Genomic DNA, 6818 nt, shown 5'->3' with positions numbered 1-6818 from the left:
AAGCGAAATAACAGAGTCCTCCAAAATGCAAGGAGGCTCACCACTGACTCTGGAGTGCTCAACTGGATCAACGGCGTGTTGGATGCTAATCCTGGTTACCTGTGTCTGCATTATAATAAGATACAGACCAACTGGCATCAGTACATTGAATGTACGAGTATGCGAATTGGAAAGCTAAACAACAACTTAAGCTTGAAAGGAATACAAAGGAACACTTACCATGGCTCTGTCTAATTTATGAACAACTGAACTCAATATAAAGCAATAAGACACATGCAATATATATAAAGGTTGTAAAACTATGTAAACAACTTAGTTTGTTAAAGATAAAGCAATACCAAACCCAACTTTACTTAAATATAAAAGTAATATAACTTTTGTGGGAGATTCTCTAACCGACAACCACCACTATGAGCCTAAGTGGTAATACAACATTTTGCCCACGCTGCCAGAACTGTCCTATAATTTGCCGTCATATAGATGCTTAACTTAGTGGATCCACTAGTCTATGCTAAAAGCATCTTAAGGAGTCATCTAAAAAGTATGATCATTTACTACCCATGATGGCTATATGGTTTATGGAGACTTGAGTTAATATGAACCCGCATCCCCATATCGGTGCTCAATACTACTCCCAAAATATACTTAGCTCATATGTTTGTAAAAACAAAACTCTTTCTTTGAATTGAGATAATTACTCAAAACTTAGCTTAAAAGCTCTCTTGGAATCGATGTTCCCTTTCTTGCTCAATTGTGAAAACATTTATAAACTCTTTGGGAATACTTAGTCCCCTTATAGCTTTTTGAGAAATGAACTCAACTCTTTACTCTTTGCTTAACTTGAAACTTGAGCCTAAAAACGAAGTTAAAACATTTGTTAAAGACTCTTGAAAACTTTAAGAAACTTTGCTTTGACTTGCTTCTTAACTTCTAGACTTGACTCTTAACTTCGTTGACTTTGATCTTAACTTTCCTTGAATTGAATTATGGATTCAAGGTTCATGATCTCATGTTTATGGATGATTTCATGATGTTTGAATGTACCTTAGAGTGTTGGAATCAACTAGAAAGCATAGGTACATCGCTTAGGAACAAGTATGAAAGGTGGGTAACGAATGGGAAGAATTGGCGTCCCTGGCGCTCTTAGAGGCGCGGGGCGTCAGCCCTCAAACTTTAGAGAAGTCTGGCTGGTGCGACACGCCAGAGGCCAAACTTCAGAGAAGTTTTTGTCGGCCTCTGGCAGGCGCAGAGCCCCAGCCCTTTTGCCCAGCGACTTTTGATTTTTCTCTTCCGTTCTTCCTCTCTAAACCTCCTTGACTTCCATAGTTCATTCGCCAAACACTTAGGATCAATTGTACCCTCAATATACAACCAATCTAACTCAAAAAACAACTCTGAAACATGAATGAACTCACTCCCAAGCATCAACAACTCAACCAACAAGAATTCTACAATTTGTTCTTCAAGAACCTTACTTCTTCAACATGTAAACAACTCAAAACAATTGCATTGAAACAATTTGGTGTGTGGGTGAACTAACACAACACAAAAAGGTCTCACATACCTTAATAGGGATCACCCCCGACGAATTCCACTCCAAATGCTTGACGTTCTTGGCGAAATCTTGGCTTTTCTTCCTTTTCTTTCTTCTTTTCTCTTTTCTCCAAGCCCTAAGCATATTTATCAATTCTCCAAACTGAATAAGTCATGTTTTTACCCCCCAATAAATCCCTAAAAATGAATTAGGAAATTAATTAGAGTAAAGACTAATTTGCCCTTCCCTAAATCCGGATTGAGACTTTCCTCAATCCAACAGCCCAACTTCTGGAAGGCATATCTCACTCATACGATGTCAAAATCGTGCAATCTTGGCGGTGTTGGAAATATCTCTACAAGGGATTTCCAACCATATCTATAGCTGCTCCTAAATCCTCCTGAGCTAGGAGTTATGGTCGTTTGAAAATGGCCAAAACTCACTTTCTTAACTTGGACAAAATTTCCAGATTTCCTTATTCTTTCAAAAAATCAATATTTTCATCTTTTATGCTCTTTATAGTCATTTCTAGGTGCGAGATGTTACAGTACTCATAGTCATCTTCTTGTTTTCAAAAATTCTATTTTTCTCTTCCTTTCACGCATTCTGTGCTGGGGTATGCAGATGCACAAAAGGATTCTTGTTGTCAAAAATGTGATATTGGAAAGAGGGTAATTCCTTCATCATGTTGATTGGAAAATGAGTACTCTTAGGGATCCAAGTTGCATGCCTCTACAAAGATTTGTCAGAGTACTATGCCAACAAAGAAATATATGAAATTTCCAGGTGGGCATTGTATTAACTAGGAAAAAGAGGTACAAACCGGGAAAACAAGAGGCCTACATATTGAAGAAGCACTTGTTCTATCATCGGCACTACAACAAAAAGGCTTATTAAAGACCAAAATATAGTAACAAGTTATAAATATGATCCCTAAAATATACTTATAAGGATGATATTATTTACTAGTCTCTATTTGACTATATTATTTTCTAATAACAAATAAACTCGTCCCTAAATGAAATTTTCAGTGGGAACTACAAGGAAGAGCGGGAACTAAAAGGCACTAAAAATTTTTCTCTCTCTATAGTTATAACCTAAAACCCCCAAATCCATTGATAAAGCTATTAGATTTTTCTTTCTCTCTCTAGCAATATGCCAAAATCGATGTGCATAGCTCTGAAGTCTCCTTACTCTTGAATCTTGAAGGCATTATTGGCAGAAAAATCTCCTAAATCTTGGAGCTTGAAGGCATTATTGGAAGAAAAATGTTTCACCTACAACTTGCATCTACATCTAAAGTAAGTTTATTCCTCCTGATTCATCTCCCCCTTCTTCTTTTTCTGTAAATCTGCCATTTTTTCTTTCTGCTGGTCGAATTTTATGTGATTGGGCTCTTATAGATACTCATTGTTATTGTGTAAGGACTGAAAATGATAGTTTATAGGTAAGGCTTGGGTTTGAGGTTCAAAGAGGAGTTATTTGAGAGTTTATTTAAGATTTTCTCTGTTAAAAGGGTTGAATAATTGCTAGGGCTGCCAAGAAATTTTGGTAAGGCTGGCATTGCAAAAAAAAATTTCCATCAGGTGATGAATATGTAGAATACTTTTACCATTAGTGTCTTTAATTCAGTTCCCAATTTATGTGCTTTGAATTTGAATGGGTTTTTTTTTATTGTATAATTATTGTATTCAATTTTTAAGTATAATGTGACACTAAAAAGATTAAACGAGAAAGAAACGAAATTGTGAATGAGCATTGACAAAGCATTTGATTGTAGTTTCTTTTTTTTGGTGTTTCAAATGTTGTTTTAATTGTTATTTTCTACTACAACTAGTGCTGCATATTGGTTTCTAAAGTTACTACTTGTGGCGCATTTTGAAATCTTAAGCTACATGGAAATTTGTGGTTGTTTGTCATTGTTGTTTTGGTGGTTGTTGTTTTCAATTAGATGCTATATGTTTTATTGAAATTGTTTGGATCCTCGTGTAGTTTGATACAAAAAAATTGTTGGAGAAGTTGTTGATAAGTTTAGCTTTGTGAAACATGAAAAAGGTTATTAGTTATTGTCACATAATATAGTTTAACTCGCAGTGTGTAGTGTTCTAAACTATATTATGCGACATCCACGTGGATGTCTACGAGTTAAACTTGTCGTCTTTATTTGAAGTTCACTAGTAGGTTTAGGAAGTCGCATCTGTTAAGACCTTTTAGTTTATTATATATAGCAACACGTATTCAATTAAAAGAAAATATGTTATTAGTCCATTTTAGAATGATAAATAGTCTATAAATTTGGATCACTATTGAATAGTACTAACCTCATTCTAATGGAGAAAATATTGTGCAGAGCTCTGTCAATATCAGATTCTTCTAATTTCTGCTTCTTCAAAGCTAACTCGTGATAAAATTTTACAGAGAAAATTGACTTTTGGCTATTTAAGGATTTTCAAGTGATGATAACAAACTCATTTAGAACATGTAAGCTCTTCTTCCGCTCTTAACTTTAACTTTTTGACTAAAGTTTTGTTCCTTGTAAATTTTCATTTGCGATTACAGTTTACTCATCACAATATAAGTAATTCTTGATGTTTTACTATACAATCGTCATAGCAACATTAAGCTGACTGGAAACTCTTACTATTTTATGACAATATGTTTCTAACTTGTGTAGTCATCGAGTACACGAGTACATTTGCCATTGAACATGTTGTTTGATTCCTCCAAAATACACACTGCTTTTATCTACATTTGCCACCAGTTCTGAAGCCTCTGAAAATTGCATAAAACATTTATGTAGATAGCTCACAGACTTTATATCTCCGCTGCAAAAACATCAACAAGTCATCAGCAAAGCTAAGTTGGATGATTTTTTGTCTCTTACACCTAGGATGGTAATGGAACTCATGGTTTGTATGAAGGCTTTTTAAGACCCTTGTGAGATAATCCATGGCTAATACAAAGAGAAAAGGCGACATGGGGTCCCTACCGAGTTAATGAATCACAATGAACTATGATGAAGGCACCTAGCAGGTGCTGGGGAAAAACAACTAAATAGAAAGCTTTGTAACTTGTAAGCTTACACCCTTCAAAAGTGTTTTAACTGATATTTTGTTCCGTCATAGTGATTTTCTTGTTGATGGTCTCAAATCCTATTCATGTCTGAAGCTTTCTAAGATTGTGGATGCAAATTTTTGCAGTGATGGCTTTTGGTCCCCTATTAGAACAGATGGTGCAAGCACTTTGTCGGCATGTATCGGATGATTCTCCTACTGTTAGGCGCCTCTGTCTAAGAGGGCTTGTCCAGGTATTCTTGGTCATAGAGTATTCTTTTTTCTTTTTCTTTTTCTTCTAAGGAGGAGGAATGTTTACGCGAGGAATTTTCTAGTTTTTTTTTTCCTGATTTCATCATTAGGAGTCCCTCTGGTTCAGTTTGATTTCCTCGGTCAAATAATATCATGGCGTCATTTCGTAATTACTGCTTTAGTTATAAAAAAAAATTCCTTCCTTTGTTTTCCCTTTCCTTTGTGGCTAGGTGCATATTAATTTCTACTCTGAATGAATGAGAAATTAGTAAAGTTTTGAATGCCGCCATAGTCATTGCTCAAGTACCGTATATTTTCACTTCTCTTGGGTTGAGGTTCATTTTGCCTGCTGGTCTTGCATATGCCATCTATCCATGTTCTCCAGTATACTACTCAAATCCTAGGGGTGATATTAGCTTTGATCGATGACTCAGATGAGTCGGTCAGTTAACTGCAGTATCATGGTTGCTGATGGTAAAGCTTGCTCGGTCTTTGTTAGTATCTTATATTCTACCTTCACGTGAATGTTTTCTGCTAACATCCTACTATGTAGGTTCTTGAGTCCTCATCCACGGATGCGGTTGAACCTGTTCTCCTGAACCTTTCTATACGGCTTCAGAATCTCCAAGTAAGTTGATTCACTATCCAAAATAAATTTCTTCAACTTTAGATTTTCTGGTAATAGCCTCAAATTGGTTGAATTACTATACTAGTCCGATTGTATCACATTCTAAATTATTTATTTAGAGCTGATAACAGGGTGGCATTGTGTTAAAAAGACTTTTGTATCAGGACAGTAACACAACTCTGTTTGGACATCCTAGGGTGATGTCTTTTGCCTTGACATAATATTTTGCATTATTTGTCAACCTTCAAGACATGTCTCTTGATACAAGTTCTTCTTTAATTTGATATTATACCCCTTAAGTGTATGTGCTAGTTAAATAGATGAGTGACACCCATATATTGTACTGTGCTAGTGTTGCCACTTATGTTGCTCTGGCTCTTCAAAAATGCCGACGAGTGTATGTCGGATCTCCAAAAGTAGTACATTTGGAGGATACGACACAGGGTGCATCAACATTTTTGGAGCATTCAAACAACATAGGTTGCCACAATTGGAGTCTGAGTTCTAAAAGAGCTGAAGTAATTTAATGGTAGGTTTTATAATTTGTCTCTGAAAAATTAGTTCATATCGATGTGCGATTTATCTCTTGGGAAAGAAGCACATGTTACATCATTATCTTCTAATCTGTGGATGATATATTAGCTGCATGTTGAGATGGCCATAGCGTATAACATTATTTTCTTGCCTCATAAAAGGAGTGCATGAATAGGAGTGCATGAATGAGAAGATACGCGCCAATGCTTATGCTGCATTTGGAGCACTGAGCACTTATGGAACTGGGCCTCAACGAGACTCTTTTCTTGAGCAGGTATCTTATTTCCCATTAAAGTTTACCACCTAAATTTGATTTGGTATCTTTTTCTCATTAGCACATAGTTTTAGATGTTCTTTTAATTTTATCAATTTTAATTGCATCATAAGGTGTCATATCCAACATCACAAGTCAAGACTGGTCTCAAACGAGGATGTTTTGGTTGTGTTGGCTTTATCATTTCAACTGAGCATGTGTAAAGGACGTTTCATATTCAACTGTTTTCTTCTTCATTGAAGGATCAACATTTTTTTGATTGACAATCACTTTTCTAATAGTTGCCCCTCATGTAATTTACTGAATCATGAAATTCCAAGATGTGTTTGTTTTATTTTATGGTGCATTTTTTTTAATTTTAACCTTTAATTTAATGCCTTAGATTGGATCTCTAAAATAGAGCATAATCTAGACTAAACTTTGTTGTTTAATAGGTCTGTTTAATTACTTTAATTTCCCGTGAGGCCTCTGTTTGGCAATGAATATTTGTTTTACGGTCTCCATTTCTTGATCTGCTCTCTTGTATATTTGAAGGAGCTCAAA

Source organism: Solanum verrucosum, unplaced genomic scaffold (assembly GCF_900185275.1).
Source record: "Solanum verrucosum unplaced genomic scaffold, falcon-dt-bn FXZP01000118.1, whole genome shotgun sequence".
Classification (NCBI taxonomy): domain Eukaryota; kingdom Viridiplantae; phylum Streptophyta; class Magnoliopsida; order Solanales; family Solanaceae; genus Solanum; species Solanum verrucosum.
The sequence above is the reverse complement of the archived record's forward strand: the minus strand, read 5'-3'. Positions refer to the sequence as shown.